The sequence below is a fragment of the Malaya genurostris genome, chromosome 1, assembly GCF_030247185.1.
Source record: "Malaya genurostris strain Urasoe2022 chromosome 1, Malgen_1.1, whole genome shotgun sequence".
NCBI lineage: Eukaryota > Metazoa > Arthropoda > Insecta > Diptera > Culicidae > Malaya > Malaya genurostris.
In genome coordinates, this window is record NC_080570.1 from 80,246,653 (window position 1) to 80,265,088 (window position 18,436).

Below are 18,436 nucleotides of genomic sequence, written 5' to 3' on the forward strand. Positions count from 1 at the left end.
CACTTTAGATCTCCAATCCTACGGAATAACCATTTGGTAATACTTCGGGGCGGAGGGCAATTGGTACACATAGAAAGAAGAACACCAATGTCCTTTCACCCTGTGCTATTTCCATCACTTCCTACACTTTGAGCCATTCAGCTTTCCGCCTGGTCGCGCTGGTTATGTAACGCTTTTCTGAATGAGTCCATCTTGTTCATAACATATTCGAAAACTTAAACCTTATAGTAATATAATTTAAGTGTAAATTTAAACATGGGACGGATCGTGAACGAAAGCTTATGATTGCGCTTCGAACAAAATTGAGGATTAGATTGTGTATTGCTAGAGTAAAAAAGTGAAGATATGCCAAGACAAGGGCATAGCGTGATGAATTAATTTATGCCTTTTTCGGCTTTTAACAATATCAAACTAACTAGTGATCGTTGGAGGAGAAAGAATATGAAATGATAAAGCCGTAGTACTCAAGGAAGAACAAGGATGTGAAGATTAAGTGCGGAAAAGTGAGACGTGACAAGGGTCATTTTAATAAGCAGAAGGCTAAACTTATCGTATCTAAACTTTTACCTTCTATCAGAGGAGTCGAACTTAGGCATCTTAGTGATACGAATTATCCGAGTCTCTGATATATCAGAAAGTAAAGCCAAATATCGTTTGTCATTTACTATCCGAACCGGCCAAAGTAAAGTTACCGGAAGTTGTAATTTATGCCTATCATGCGGTAGTAAGCGTAACGTTTTTTTCAGGTTGACGTAAATGGTGCAGAATTGTCCGATGACGACCCGATCCCAGTGCTACGATTGGGCCGATATCGTGCTAATAGTGTGATAATGCCTTTTCTCTTGTCATCGACACAGTCGCATTTGAACATATTTTTGCCTTAAGGTCTGAGGACAGAGGGTCACGTGTTGAGTTTTGAATCGACCACATGGCTCGCTCAATTCCCTTTGAGCATCGTATTTCTCTTGTACTCTCTCGTATATGAGCAAACTGTACCGGGTTGCTAGCATGATTATCATTTTGATGAGAAGTTTTATCACATGAATCTATCGTATGGGTTGGACATTACATGGATTCTAATGAACAATGAAAAAATATTCAACTTTCACAAAGATTGAAATTCTGTGTGTTTGGCAGCCTTGTCGAGTCAATTTTATTTCTCTCTCCTTTTTCAGAATGCTATCAGGAAACCAAAGCGAAAAAAATGGCAGATGCATTGAAACTGACTTTGTTTCACAGAAAAATACAAGACTTTATTTTTATCGCGGTAACATATATGTTTTTATGTACTAATCGCACCTAAACTAAATTACCTAGACTTTGTCACGGTAGATTTATGATACAAGCCTCCAAAGCCGAGATATTCGATGAACAAGTAGAGGTATGCATTTCCGAGCGTTCCAATTTTCAGCAGTTCTTCAGTCAGAAAAAAATACAACACGACCGCTAAAATCAATGAATCATTCTGAAAATTTCACAGAATATTCTCAACTAAATTTCGAAGACATTGTCAGGTGGGTTTTCCTATATTCTGTACCGTTTCCAAGGAAATACAATTTGAAACGGGAAATAGAAAAAAATCCTACCACTTTACGGTACTGTCCTCAGCCCTTAAGATAATTTCCGATGGTAAGGGTGTAGCCGGGTATGCATATAAAACTGCTCCCAAACAGAAATTGTTTGAAAGGGTTTGTATAGGAGATGATTTTCCCAAAAAATTAACCCTTTAACTGCCATATTTGTGGAGTTAGGGTGGTTCTTCTGATTTCCAATTTTCAAAATCCTCTAGCAAAAATATTGAAAATAATCAGGATTATTTTAGGCATTATGAAAACCTTTCCGTTTTTATTTCAATTTTTTTTTCAAAATGTGCGTTTTCATCTACAACATGAGTTCAGGTTTCGGGTATTGAAGTAATAATTTCGATTCACTGACCAAAAACATCGATTGGCCAATGCTACTGTAAAAAATTACTTTGAACGTTCTGGGTCATTGTAGAGAGTAAACTTTTCTTCGAAGCTCAATTCATCGCATACAATGAACATTTCGATTGAATTGAAAGTATTGTTAAATATATGTGTGTAGTTACATAGACAATATCTACATAGGGTAAAGGCTCCCTATTTCATCTCAGCTCCAATTCCCATCTCATTCCTTCACCTCATAACTTTGAACATTAATCATATCTTTAAACGTACCTGAACAAAACTGTAGAACGTTTTAAAACATTTATTCTAGGTTTTGCCACACTTTCCAATTGAAAAAAAAATAGTTAGAAACCTTCAACGATCGCTTTTTTCATTTAAAATAAACTCACTTTTTGGTTTAGGAACCACTTTCGTCTGAAGTTTTACAATTCATCATGTTTCTGATTATTTACTAATCGATTCGTCTCAAAACATGATCACTATTTCACATAATTACACCACTATTCAATGTTGGATGACTTTATAGTTAGTAATGTTCACTTTCCACTTGTTTATTCAACGATTAAAGACTTCTAAAATTACCAATAAAAGCAATGAAAAATATGAGATGAAAATTTGCACTTAAGGTAGCGCTTCGCCGTGGTTAGGTCTAAGCAAGACAACTCACTGCTTCCTCTTGCTTTGTCGCCGAAATTTCACCCTAAATTGCAAATTTCTAAAATACTAACCCGATTCACGAAAAATCAAAAACATACGATTGTAGGTAAATGATTTTACTATGCATTTGGCGAAAAATATCAGTTAGAAAGCTTTTCTTTCGCGAGATTTCGTGCGAGTTTTGTTAAAATTTGGTTTTCTTTTGTCGTGAATACGACTTACTTTACTATGGGGTGCCTTTTCAAAATTTACCCTCTGAGAGAGTGATAAGTTTTTGATCGTGAATATCTCTTGTTGTATCTAACGAATCAACATAATTTTTGCTACATGCCATCGGAAATATGATCACAATTTTATGATAAAATTTTCAGTTGTGTGACATAATCTCAAATAGTTCAAAATTAAACTTTTCTGAAATGGTTGGTATAAACGAGTATCAAAGAGGATAATACATATGGCGCGTTTGCCTTTCTCGTATTTTGAAAGCTCATAGCTCAGTGATCTGTGGAAGGATTTATATAATTTAACTACCAATAGAATCGAAATTATTCAACTTAAACGTGTATATCAACCGCATTGAAGTTTTTCAATAGTACACTATTGAAAAACCTATCTCATTTGACCCATGTCAACACCAGCCAATCAGAACGCGTTCTGAGGAAGAGAAGAAAATAGCTGCTGCTGTACAACAAATCGTTCAAGAAAAATGTTCCGAAAAGTGGTGAATATCGTAGTGAGTTCCTCAATTTGGTCCTTCTGAATGCTAGAAACGAATCCCTACAGCATATTGATAGTTTCTTTCAATAAATTATGCAGATTCGAAATGAAATAATCGACATTAAAATTCTATATGCGGCTATTTTTATAGCCGTTAGGACCGCCCATTAGTGAAAAAGCTACAAACGAAATCACATAAAAGGAAATCTCTTAAGGCCATCGTCCAAGTACCATGCGCGCGGGTGGTTTTAGGAAATTTTCGATGGAAATTTCGAAAAATTTAACAAAACCAAAAACATACAGACCTTTGAAATACTTTTATCTATCTACAGGGTGAAAAAGACTGGAAAATTCGGAGGATTTTACGAGTCTTATCAAAAATAGCGCTGAAAAAATGAGCTTTTTTTGTAATTTTTCACAATTATTTGAAAAAATAATTCGATGGAATGAAATTTTTTTTTCAAAAAAAAACCTCATGCTGACAACAGGGATCACATTCGGACACATTTTTGGAAAATCTTTTCACGCTATTCATGGAAAATCAACGAATTTCATATAACCGATTTCGTGGAAATTTTTGAAATTCGTAAATTTTTCTATGAAAAGCGTGAAAAGGTTTTCCAAAAATGTGTCCGAATGTAATCTGTGTATCCATAATAAAGTTTATTTGAAAAAAAAAGTTTATGTCATCGCTTTATTTTTCCAGATAATTATGAAATATCACAAAACCACTCATTTTTCAGAGCTATTTTTGATAAGACTCGGAAAATCCTCCGAATTTTCCAGCCATTTTCACCCTGTAGATAGATAAATGTATTTCAAACGTCTGTATGTTTTTGGTTTTGGCAAATTTTTCCAAATTTTCATCGAAAATTTCCTAAAACCACCCGCGCGCATGGTACTTGGACGATGGCCTTAACAAAAATTGAATCAGTTTGGATTCTATCGCCACTGCGAGCAGATGTGTTTTGTGTCGTCTGCACAGCTAGTTTCGCTTTCGACAAGAGCGATTACGTCACAGCTGCCAGTCATTAGCATTGGGAAAAAAACAACGGTGGAGAGCATTACACAATATCAGCCGTTCTAATGGCTCTAAAATTTTTCTAAAGAACTATTAGGATTTGTTTTTCGCAAATCGCTGGTAATTATCCTCAGTTTAGTGCAAATCTAGAACTGTTTGATTTGATTTTTGCACTTTTTGATGTGTGAAATTCACAGTAATCTAGATCAAGTGAAGCCTTCTTTGTTTTTGCGAAAAATGTGGAAAAGGGGAATGCTTGCATAATTCATACAATTGATCAACTAATTGATATTCGGAAGTGTTAAGGAACATGTCATTTGTTTTCGTATTCACGACATCCAGTTATGTCTCTGACATTACCCACCCGCCTTTTTTCCTTTTCTCGCTATAAACAACTCGCATATGTAGGGATGTGCTACGTTTTCAACAAAGCGTCAAACTAGTAGCGATGAAAATCATTACTGATTTCTGGTTCTACTGAAACATGAATAAAAATTATTTTACAAAGTAGTAACACTTACTTACATTTTCTACTCATCTATATTCAACGTTTACGCAGAGAGAACGGACAACGAAAACAAAAGAAATGTTGTTAGCGTCTACCGCATGTAGCATTTTGCACACCCCAACGCATGCGTTGACATTGTGTGCGTGCGAAAGAATAAGGAAAAACTCATTTATTTTTATAACTCGCACGAAATCTTTCGATAAAAATGTTTATCAGGCACAATTTAAATACGAATCGATAGAAAAATTAATTATCTAGAATCGTATGTTCTTGGAATTTCCGTTTTCTTCCCCGTTTTCTCACAATTTTGGGTAAAGTGCGTGAAACCCCGGGATAGGCAGCGAACTCCCGTGACCACGGCGAAGCGCTACCTTAATTCACTTGATTGCGCTTTGTTTTCATCTCATTTCGTATCGCAAGGTTGCCAAGTTTTCTCATAATGCTAATTAAAAAAAAATTTTTTTCTTTAAATTATCATCAACAAGTATTTTGTGGTATCCGTGACATTAGTTTAATTATATCATTGATATTTATATATAAATAAAACTCTTTCGGATTTTAATATTACCAAATAGAGCGTGTTAAATACTAATCAAATAACCATTGCACAGTGGTTCAAAAGCGCAATTTCACGCTCTAAATTGATAACTCATAGGATCGTGGTTTTTGAGGTACAGTATCTTCAGAAAAGTTGCTCAGAATGATAGACACCATCTTTTGAAAAATTTTATTTATGTGATTAATCCCCCTAAAAGTGAGATAAAAATTTCATTTTAGCTCAGAGCCAACATAGGGGCTAAGTTACTTCGACAAAGCTGTGCAAAAAGTTATTTCAAACAAGTTTGCTGAAGGTACTATTCCCGTAACTTGAGTGTAATTCATGATATAATGTATTTTCTGAAAAGGGTGTCCAAAAACCAGTTTTTGTAAGAAAACATGTATATTTTTAATTTGTATGAGTTTTTCATGTTATACAAAGTTTTCACCTTTAAAAACTACACAACTTTCTCGAACATACTATGCTGCTATCATTTCAGTTTAATGAAATAGAGCAATTTTCATGTTTTTTTTAAATAAAATTCCAATTTGTCTATCATCAAAAGGCGCAGGAAGGTGCAGTTGAGACTACTTACATATTAAACTACTTCAAAAGAGCTTTCACATCGTGGTTGAATTACTCATCTGCAGGCGAGATATGTTCTTTTCAAATATCCTTATCCTTGACATTTGCAATGATAAAGTTCATTGTATATCAGATCAGATTTCGGTATATATTCGTTACCATGGAAACTCTCACAATCAAAGGTTTTTATGGACATCGAAGTCAACAAATAGAAAAGTTTAGTAATAATTACAGACGTTTTTTGAAAGTGAGATAAGAAGCAACGACTTTGAAAAAAGGCAATCATCATGTCGAATTACGTTATGTCATTTTTGGTAAGTATTTTTCTACAGAAAATTTCTGCGGATAAATATCCTCTATTCATCAATTAAAGTGGAGATCGATAAACGCTTGCTATATTGTACTGTTCCTAATGATTAAGAAGTTTCTTTTATACAGATGTCGGCAGTATTATACACGCGAGCAATCCAGATCACTTACGAATCGGGATCCCATGAATTGGTAATTAGTTTCATTGGATCCTTTGGTTACAAATATTCGTGAATGGCCAAAACAGTTCAAGAAGAATCTGTCGAACTATGCTAAGAGTCTTTTAGCTGGTTAAGAACATTATCACCTATCATGAAATAAATACATATAATTAAAAAATGAGTTTTGACAGTAATGAGTAACTCAACTACGGTATGAAAGCTCTTTTGAAGTAGTTTAATGAGTAAGTAGTCTCATCTGCACCTTCCTGCGCCTTTTGATAATAGACAAGTTAGAATTTTATTTAAAAAAACATAAAAAATTGCTCTATTTCATTAACTGAAATGATAGCAGCATAGTATGTTCGAGAAAGTTGTGTAGTTTTTAAAGGTGAAAACTTTGTATAACATGAAAAACTCATATAAATTAAAAATATACATGTTTTCTTACAAAAACTGGTTTTTGGACACCCTTTTCAGAAAATTCATTATATCATGAATTACACTCAAGTTACGCGAATAGTATTTTCAGCAAACTTGTTTGAAATAATTTTCTGCACTTTTAGGGGGATTAATCACATAAAAAAAAATTCCAAAAGATTGCGTCTATCATTCTGAGCAACTTTTCTGAAGATGTTGTACCTCGAAAACCACGTTTTTAATGAGTTATCAATTAAGAGCGTGAAGTTGCGCTTTTGAACCACTGTGCATTGTGGCAAATCTAGTAGCACTGGTTTCTTTCCGCTATTGAGCAATTTGACGTCTCTGTTACTCACACCGATGCAGAGTGCGCAGATCTATTCATATACGAAATTGGAATGTGTGCGAGCCGAAGTCAAAGTTTGTTGTGGGTTCAATTTTACACTGAGGAAAAACATTTTTGACTCATAATCATACACTGCGAAAAATGCATATAGAATTTCGTAAGCTATGGACTAATGAACCAAGTAGAAGACAGTACCATTACGTGGTATAGAGTTTCATGAACGATTTTATGTCTTTCTCAACTGTTCTCTTGGCATTGCAGTGTTTTTTATTGCATATATGTCTTCAATAATTGGCATGATGCGGCTCGACAAAATTCACTGGGTTATTTCGACACACTCACACTAGCATTAACCTTTCAACTGCTGAGAATAGCCACACCAACACATTCGCACGTGGATTGGACTATACGTTACCATAACACTGTTAAATGTGTGTGTTTCATCGGCTGTGCACAGAGATGCCAGATATTTTCATATAAAATATGTATCTGCTCTATCTGTTTTCACTGATAAAATGAATCAAATTCAAATTCAAATCAAATTCAAATTGGTTTTAAATTATAATATAAATGTTTATCAGTGTTCATCATCAAACATTTTCACAAAAGATTTCCATTTTAACATTAGATTTGTCCGTTGATTAATAAACTTTTAAAGAAGTACTGTAATCAAATACTAATAGATACTCAGAGAGAGAAGTCTAACGTTTTACTTCTCACTTTTTATGAACCTTTACAAATCTGTATTAAATTTAGAAAATCTGTAATCTGATTTAACGAGCGCGAACGCAAAAATCTATACAATACAGATAAATCTGTATGAATGGCATCTCTGGTTCTACATTTTGTTTTTAGAAGGGCTAATGCTAATTCTTTGTTTGTTTTTTTTTAAGTTCTTCAAATTTACTGCCGAGTAAAATTTTAAATTTGAAACGAAAGGTAATAAAAACGATCCAAAAAATTTTAAACGTCGAAATGATTCCAAATTGTTTTTTTTAAATATCGTGTGTTGTGTCATAGTTGGCATTAGGCCCTTTTTAAGGAAAATTCTGACATTTTGAACCTGAGAGTGTAATAGTGCAATATTTTGGTTTTGATTGCTGTCGCCATTGCTAATTTATGGGATGAATAAAGGACCAACGATAGGATGAATACAAAACCTTTGAGATGAAATTAGGAGCACAGTAGTGAACATATCAGAAGTGTTTTAGTTGATTTTTTATTTATTATTTTAATTTCCAAGGAATGTGAATCAATTCCCAATGTGGAGCAAGGCGAATTAAGCAGAAATATGAACAAATCGTAGTGATTTTGATGACTAAATCAGGTTTTTACGGTAACGTCCTTACAAATGAGATGAAATAGGAAGCCCTTACCCTATACGAGGTCTGTTCAAAAAGTTCCCGGAATTTTTTAATTGCGCGCGTCTGGAGAGTCCGGTTTTTTTTTATTGTGTTGGTATATATGTCCCTAATGTATGGTGAAATTTTCAGCTGTATTCATTGTTTACATTCTGTCTTGTAGTGGCTGGTGTAGACGTGTTTTTTTGAGCTCGGCGATTTTTGTTAGTTTAAACAATGGAAGAATTGAAGAGTCAAAGAATTTGTATTAAATTTTGCGTGATAAATGAAATAAAGTGTAACCAAGTGTGCGAAATGTTACAGAGAGCCTACGGTGAGTCTGCTATGAAAAAAACAAGTGTTTACGAGTGGTATAAGCGTTTCCAAGATGGCCGCGAAGACGTTGAAGACGACGAACGCTCCGGTCGACCCAGCACGTCAATAATCGATGAAAATGTGGGAAAAGTGGAAAAAATGATTATGGATGATCGTCGAATCACTATTAGAGAAGTTGCTGATGAAGTTGGCATATCAGTTGGCTCATGCCATCATTTGGTTGGAACAGTATAGAAATATACGAAGTCGTAAGGCCTATCATTTAAATTCATTCTTTCAGTCATGAAAATCGTCCTAGTCATCTCTGAGAAATCTATGTAAGCTCAATTTTGGTGTATTAGACCGCTACTAAGAAGATTTCCTTGTTGTTCATCGTCACTTCTGATGACGAATTGAAATTTTTCACCCTGTATTTTCAGATCTGGAAGTTGGATCTCGATGAATTTAAATAGCATTATATGGGACTTACATTAGGACTCTTTATTTAAATATAAGTTTTTTAAAGTCGGTTCAGTCATCTCTGAGAAATCGATGTTATATTTCAAACATTTTTATCACTTTATAGTGCTTCCGGAACCGTTATATTTGAATTTTCACCCAAAATGTGTGACTACCAGCTAAATTATTTGGCGGTGCTCGGACATGTTTCGTGGAGGAAAGGCTTAGAAATTACTTTGTTGTTTCAATTATAGAGGTTTTAACCTTAAGTTCCTTCGCCTCTTCGGACCAGAAAAGCTTTCTGATTCTATGTGCGGTTTACGCATCCTACTCAGCTCTTAAAATCTCAAATTGCCGCTAAAACGACGGTCATTAAAATAATGTCATGTGTTAATGGCGAGACTTTTTTTTCTAGAGTCACCAATGTTATTGACCGCAGAGATTCCTTTCTGATACGGATACCTAGCTATGTCAGCGCGCGCATCTAGTTTTACCTGCTTGTTTACAAAGGTATTATTTACTTCATACATTCTGGTGCGCGGCTCAAACCGATCCTGTGTGTCTACATATTTTTGCCCTTATCGAAAGCTGAGCGGAAAGATTTTATTGCTCTAAATGTAGAAATTCCTATATTTGGCCCTAGACCCGCTTGAAGAGCGGCTTATCTCGGCTTGCACACAAAAACATAAATCTATACCTGCTTTATTCAGGCACTACAACCGCTTGAAGAGCGGTTTAGTTTTGTTCATTATTTTCTAAATACTTTACAATGTCTAGACCCACTCTTTGGGCCATCGGATAAAATCCCTGATTTGATTTAATTATAAACTGATATAATTGAATTATTAAACTGGTCCGTAACATTCCGGCCCTGAAAAATTAATAAATTTATTAAATATGAACGGCGGTATGGTATTCGTATGGCGGTGAAATTATTGTATTTTCACAATGAACTACGATCGTGCTGGGATTATTCGTATAATAAAGTACAGAGTTCCGCATAGGAAGATGTATTAGTCGTGTATAGTTACCAGGTAATCGATTAACTATACATCCGATTTTTGGTTCTATATGTAATATTGCAGCAGATATGCAGTCGGGTGCCTTTAATATTTTAGGTTGATTCATGATAAAATAGCTGCTGTTTAATGCTACCATTTCCTTCGTCGAGTAGAAGTATTCTCCTTTGACATTTATAGCAATATATGGATTTTCTACAGAGATTATTGTTTTATTCTCGTGATGTGGAATGGCCATCACATTGAAAATTTCATATTTTTCCATATTTATAATTACCGTCGTCATGGTAATCAATATTGTGCCGTTTACTATATTTGAATCATATTGAATTGCAGAAGGGTGATCCAAAAGCTTATACCCATTCGGCAATTGCTCAGTAATGTTATGCAATATTTGCTGAAGTTCTATTTTATCCAAAGGATAGGAACGAATCCTTCTATATTTTGCCAAGATTTCGTCGATTATTTCCCGAGCAAGAAATACTATCTCCATGGCTTTTCTTTGAGTAATAGCTACACGGTCTTCTGTATAATGAACCTTAAGTTTATCCATTCCGTCATGAAGGATAGAAATCCTGCTTGCAAATGTGTCTCCCATCTGTGCTGCTTTTACATTCATTAGGTTCACAGAATGTGCTATTTTATCGAACCTTTCATCATCGTGTATGCGCATAGCTTGAATTTCGTCATCGACATCGTTTCCAACAAATAATAAGTCCTTGAGAAATCCTAATATTCCTCTTCCTCTCTTTATTCTTGTAGAATACTGAATCTCCAATTTTGCATTACTTGCCTGACGTTGTAATGATGTTACTATTTGTTCCATATTGCGATCTCTTGTTAGTTTTTTCATCGTAGCCAATGCCGTAGATAACTTATGGTGAATTTCATCAATAGTATTCATGTTCTTTTCTGGGATCACTTTTGTATTTAGATTCATCTTCCATGTTCCTCTTTTGAGGACGCATGTTCCATAATGGTTGAAAAACAACCCGTCCTCTTCAATTGGTTTTATTTTCAAAGTGCTTCCCAATGATAAAAGTGTAACAGACATAATTATTAATTTTGGTATTGTACCAGTGAATAGTCGAATGCGGTTTTTCTTTTTCACTAATCCATTTAATTCTTCCTTCATTTTCATACTACCAACTAGTGCTGTATCTTCTTTATTTTGTTCAAAAGAACCTGTCTCTGACTTGGTTTGTACAGTGTCCGCAGAATTTTTCAACCTGGTAGCAATTTCGTTCGAATCATTATTAATTATCGTTTGTGATTCGGTTGATCGTGAAGCAATAGATGTAAAATCCTTCTCTACTATCATGACATCAGTCGATATAATATTAGATACTGAAATGTTGCTTGCTGCGTTAACAACTTCTTTTTCTACAGCCTCATTCATCTGTATTTTGTTTACAGCCTTCTTCCTTGGTGAGATCATCTTCTCGATCAGTGTCAATCATTTGCGCGTCGACATTTTCCTTCTTAATCCGTGTCGCAATTTTAACAGTCTTGTTATATACCATTACTTGCATGACGTTGGTTTCAGGTTCCCTTTGGTTGTCACAATCTCTCCACAAAATCCCTTGAGCATGTTGATCTTCTGACTTTATTTTGACTTTATGAAATATCTCATTGATGTCTCCACTGACCGCAATTGTTCCTTGCAACAACTTTATTAATACGCCGAATAGTGAAGTAGTGGCGTCCGGCCCTGATAGCAAGGCTGAGTTAATGTAAACTCCTTGTACACTAGTCGTTGCATCGATGACCAATCTTGGTTTGAGTGGTAGCTTGTTATTCCAAACAATGAAATGTGGAAGATAGTAAACTCGTGGCTTTGATTGATTAAGCTCTGACTGTGTTAAGTTGCGTATATATCCTATCCTGTCGTAATCGGCATATGTATTTTTCGTCCAGTGTTTCAACTCAGGATCTCGTTATAACGTTCTTTCCGTTGACACCAATCTTCTCATTGCATTTTTATAACTTTCCGGAAATGTTGAGCATTTTTATAACTTTCCGGAAATGATAAGCTAATTCCGTACCTGCCACCTTCATACTTTATTGTGGGTTTCATTATTGCATCTGCCTTTTCTTCCTCGAACGATTTAGGTAGTGTTGTGACTACTTTGACCTTTTCCATTTCTTCTGCTTGTTGTATTATCATAGAGTAATTGCCATCGACTCTATGTCTTGTGTTTCCAAAAACGAACCATCCTAGTTTCGTTCGTAATGCTGTTGGTTCATTTGCTTTTCCAATCCGAATTAAACGGAATTAAAAGATGACTATGACTCAGTCCAATAAGAATTGTCGGTTGTACATCCTTATAGGTTTTCAATGGAATATTCTTCAAATATGGATATTCAGTCTGCAGTTTTTTAACATCCATTGATTGCTTAGGCAGTTGAAGATTGCTGATCGTCCTTACACCCTTAATAGTGAATTCCTTGTTGGATTCGCCATGAATTTTAAATTTGAACTCTGCGGCTCTCCTCCTCATTTCTGGTGACATTTTGTGTCCATTCAAGTGTTAGTGCATCAGACCTTCCTTGTAGCTCTAGTTCTCTAGCCGTATTTTCGTCGAGAAGCGTGAGTGACGAACCGGCATCCAAAAATGCATACGTATCAATTTTCTTATTCCCGTTGCGCAAAGTTACAGGTACTATTTGGTAGAAAACATTTTGTTTGGTGTGTTCGTGGTGGTTATTTAATTCCACCTCTTGAATTTCTTCATCCTTTGGTACCTCTTTTTTCGTGTATTTGTTGTGTAGTAACGGGTGATGCTTTTTGTTGCATCCATCTATTCCGCAGCATTTGGTTTTTCTGCAGTCTCGCATTTTATGATTCTCAAATACAAGACAGCTCAAAAATAGTCCTGATTTGAGGGCCAGATTGTTTCTTTCTTCTGGTTTCAATACTTTGAATTTGGAGCATTCAGGTAGTTTATGACTACACATAACGCATTTATCTGCATCCTTGCTTTGATGTATGTTTACATGTATTTTTGATTTTCGCTCTGGTTCTTTATGTGATGCGATCATCAACCTGCTAGTTCTAGCAGGAGGCTTCAGCCATTCATTTAGATCCGATAGTATTTTTTATCGGTGTATCATCTTGGTATTGGTCCTCGTGCCATTTTATTTGTAAACCATATGGTAACTTTCGTACCGTGTCTTCCACAAGTCTGTGGTCTATTAGATACTCTTCTCTATCTAAGAGTGATACGTTGCAGACGATATTATCCAATGAATCGGATATCTCTGCTATCAGATTTCGATTATCCTTTTTTATATTAATCAAATCTGCCAATAATTCTTTATAGACTAGTTCGGGTCTTCAGAAATTTTCCTCTAGTCTCTTTATTATTTGATCCACACTGTTTGGATCCATCATTAGTTGACGCACGCTTTTCTCTGCGTTGCCGTACAACACAGTCTGGAGTCTAGTGAGATTCTCCAGATTGTTAAACAACCCCTCTTTGGTTGTTTCCGAGAATATTTTCTTGAATTTAGGCTATTCCTTGGCCGTGCCTCCATATTTGGGCAAACTCATAAGCGCTTGTCGTTTCAATTAAATCGTCCAATCGGGCTCTTGTTTGGTGGGTTTTATTCCGGCTGCCGATGTACCTGGTACAGGCTCTTCAGTTTCTGATTTAATTGCCTGCATGGATTTTATTAATTGTTCCATCGCAATTCTATTTTCCCGAAGTATTTCCTGGATGACGTCTTTATTTAGCGATTGTTTTTGATGAGTTTTCAATTGGATAACTTCCCTTTCTGCGTCTAAACATTTAGGGCATATCCATCTTTCTTCCTCTTTCTTTGAAATTGAAAGTTTCACACACTTCAGATGGAACCATCGATCGCATTCGTCGCATGCGATCATGGCTTCTTTTTTATCAGCTGCCATACACAGACGGCAACTGCCATGGGGGTTTGGTCTATATGTCGTGAACACCATTTCCAGCTGTGTTTAGTTCACGAGCTTTCCCTTTCGTTGATAACGAAAGCCTTCTATCGTGCTGATAACGTGAGTTCGATCTTCGTGAGTTCTCGTCCTCTCTGGTGGACACCAACGTTACAGATTGGATCGGTTCCTGTTCTCGTCCTATCTGGAGGACACCAATATTACTGAGAGACCGTTTCCTCTTGGCTCCTCTTGGGGCCACCAATGTTACTGAGGGGTATCTGCATGAAGCCTTGTGTAATTGTTTCGCAGCCGGATAGCTCTCGTAGCGGTCTATCCACCTTGAAATCAATTTCACTTGGGCTGGTTTTCGAATGAGAAACAATTCCCCCCCTGACTGCAGTGAATTGCAAGTGATTTATTTTAACGAAATCTTAACTATATATACAAGTATTTTCTTTACAACAAATGTAAATGTTGCGCAACATTAACCGCAACATTCTCGGTTTCCCTTTTTATCCCATTGCGGGATCCTAGCTCACACGGATACCTAGCTATGTCAGCGCGCGCATCTAGTTTTACCTGCTTGTTTACAAAGGTATTATTTACTTCATACTTTCTGGTGCGCGGCTCAGACCGATCCTGTGTGTTTACATATTTTTGCCCTTATCGAAAGCTGAGCGGAAAGATTTTTTGTCGTGGATACGACTTACTTTACTATGGGGCGCCTTTTCAAAATTTACCCTCTGAGAGAGTGATAAGTTTTTGATCGTGAATATCTCCTGTTGTATCTAATGAATCAACATAATTCTTGCGACAAGCCATCGGAAATATGATCACAATTTTATGATAAAATTTTCAGTTTTGTGACATAGTCTCAAATAATTCAAAATTAAAATTTTCTGAAAGGTTTGGTATAAACGAGTATCAAAGAGGATAATTCATAAGGCGCGTTTGCCTTTCTCGTATTTTGAAAGCTCATAGCTCAGTGATCTGTGGAAGGATTTATATAATCTAACTACCAATAGAATCGAAATTTTTCAATTTAAACGTGTATAGCAAAAGCATTGAAGTATTTCAATAGTACACTATTGAAAAACCTGTCTCATTTGATCCATGTCAACACCAGCCAATCAGAACGCGTTCTGAGGAAGAGAACAAAATATCTGCTGCTGTACAACAAATTGTTCGAGAAAAATGTTCCGAAAAGTGGTGAATATCGTAGTGAGTTCCTCAATTTGGTCCTTCTGAATGCTAGAAACGAATCCCTACAGCATATTGATAGTTTATTTCAATAAATTATGCAAATCCGAAATGAAATAATCGACATTAAAATTCTGTGTGCGGCTATTTTTATAGCCGTTAAGACCGCCCATTAGTGAAAAAGCTACAAACGAAATCACATAAAAGGAAATCTCTTAACAAAAATTGAATCAGTTTGGATTCTATCGCCACTGCGAGCAGATGTGTTTTGTGTCGTCTGCACAGCTAGTTTCGCTTTCGACAAGAGCGATTACGTCACAGCTGCCAGTCATTAGCATTGGAAAAAAAACAACGGTGGAGAGCATTACACAATATCAGCTGTTCTAATGGCTCTAAAAGTTTTCTAAAGAACTATTAGAATTTGTTGTTCGTAATTCGAATGTAATTATCTTCAGTTTAGTGCAAATCAAGGACAGTTTGCTTAGATTTGTGCACTTTTCGCTGTGTGAAATTCACAGTAATCGAGATCAAGTGAAGCCTTTTTTTGCGAAAAATGTTCCAGAGTTTAATGTCGTAGAGAATTACGCAATTTGACCCTTCTGAATGCTGGAAACGAATCCCTACAGCATATTGATAGTTTCTTTCAATAAATTATGCAAATCCAGCAGATGTGTTTTGTGTCGTCTGCACAGCTAGTTTCGCTTTCGACAAAAGCGATTACGTCACAGCTGCCAGTCATTAGCATTGGGAAAAAAACAACGGTGGAGAGCATTACACAATATCAGCCGTTCTAATGGCTCTAAAAGTTTTCTAAAGAACTATTAGAATTTGTTGTTTGCAATTCGAAGGTAATTATCCTCAGTTTAGTGCAAATCAAGAACAGTTTGCTTAGATTTGTGCACTTTTTGCTGTGTGAAATTCACAGTAATCGAGATCAAGTGAAGCCTTCTTTGTTTTTGCGAAAAATGTTCCAGAGTTTAATGTCGTAGAGAATTACACAATTTGACCCTTCTGAATGCTGGAAACGAATCCCTACAGCATATTGATAGTTTCTTTCAATAAATTATGCAAATCCGAAATGAAATAATCGACATTAAAATTCTGTATGCTGCTATTTTTATAGCCGTTAGGACCGCCCATTAGTTGAAAAGCTATAAACGAAATCACATAAGAGGAAATCTCTTAACAAAAATTGAATCAGTTTGGATTCTATCGCCACTGCGAGCAGATGTGTTTTGTGTCGTCTGCACAGCTAGTTTCGCTTTCGACAAGAGCGATTACGTCACAGCTGCCAGTCATTAGCATTGGAAAAAAAACAACGGTGGAGAGCATTACACAATATCAGCTGTTCTAATGGCTCTAAAAGTTTTCTAAAGAACTATTAGAATTTGTTGTTCGTAATTCGAATGTAATTATCTTCAGTTTAGTGCAAATCAAGGACAGTTTGCTTAGATTTGTGCACTTTTCGCTGTGTGAAATTCACAGTAATCGAGATCAAGTGAAGCCTTTTTTTGCGAAAAATGTTCCAGAGTTTAATGTCGTAGAGAATTACGCAATTTGACCCTTCTGAATGCTGGAAACGAATCCCTACAGCATATTGATAGTTTCTTTCAATAAATTATGCAAATCCAGTAGATGTGTTTTGTGTCGTCTGCACAGCTAGTTTCGCTTTCGACAAGAGCGATTACGTCACAGCTGCCAGTCATTAGCATTGGGAAAAAAACAACGGTGGAGAGCATTACACAATATCAGCCGTTCTAATGGCTCTAAAAGTTTTCTAAAGAACTATTAGAATTTGTTGTTTGCAATTCGAAGGTAATTATCCTCAGTTTAGTGCAAATCAAGAACAGTTTGCTTAGATTTGTGCACTTTTTGCTGTGTGAAATTCACAGTAATCGAGATCAAGTGAAGCCTTCTTTGTTTTTGCGAAAAATGTTCCAGAGTTTAATGTCGTAGAGAATTACACAATTTGACCCTTCTGAATGCTGGAAACGAATCCCTACAGCATATTGATAGTTTCTTTCAATAAATTATGCAAATCCGAAATGAAATAATCGACATTAAAATTCTGTATGCTGCTATTTTTATAGCCGTTAGGACCGCCCATTAGTTGAAAAGCTATAAACGAAATCACATAAGAGGAAATCTCTTAACAAAAATTGAATCAGTTTGGATTCTATCGCCACTGCGAGCAGATGTGTTTTGTGTCGTCTGCACAGCTAGTTTCGCTTTCGACAAGAGCGATTACGTCACAGCTGCCAGTCATTAGCATTAGGAAAAAACAACGGTGGAGAGCATTACACAGTATCAGCCGTTCTAATGGCTCTAAAAGTTTTCTAAAGAACTATTAGGATTTGTTGTTCGCAAATCGCAGGTAATTATCGTCAAATTAGTGTAAATCAAAAACAATTTGGTTAGATTTGTGCACTTTTCGCTGTGTGAAATTCACAGTAATCGAGATCAAGTGAAGCCTTCTTTGTTTTTGCGAAAAATGTTCCAGAGTTTAATGTCGTAGAAAATAACGCAATTTGACCCTCCTGAATGCTAGAAACGAATTTCTATTGCATATTGATAGTTTCGTTCAATAAATTAGGCCTATTGTATCATTGATCAACCCAGCGAATTATTGTTTTCTTTTTTGAAAGATTATAATCGGTTGTAAACGCTACACCTACACCAACCATATCAGTATCGCACCCACGTACAACAGTTCAGCCTGGAATTAGATGACGGAAGTCAGCGGTATCCATCGGAATTCGAATTCAACTCATCACTCTCCATCACAAACGCTATCTTAAAAGGTTCTTTTCAGAGCCACCATTATTTTATTATGAAGAACTATACTGGTTATTTCGTAATATTTGTGTATCAGAATGATAAATTAACTAATCTGAACTTTAGTTTAGGTGCATCGTTTCAAATTCTACATACAATTTCATACAATCGATCAACTAATTGATATTCGGAAGCGTTAAGGAACATGTCAGTTGTTTTCGTATTCACGAC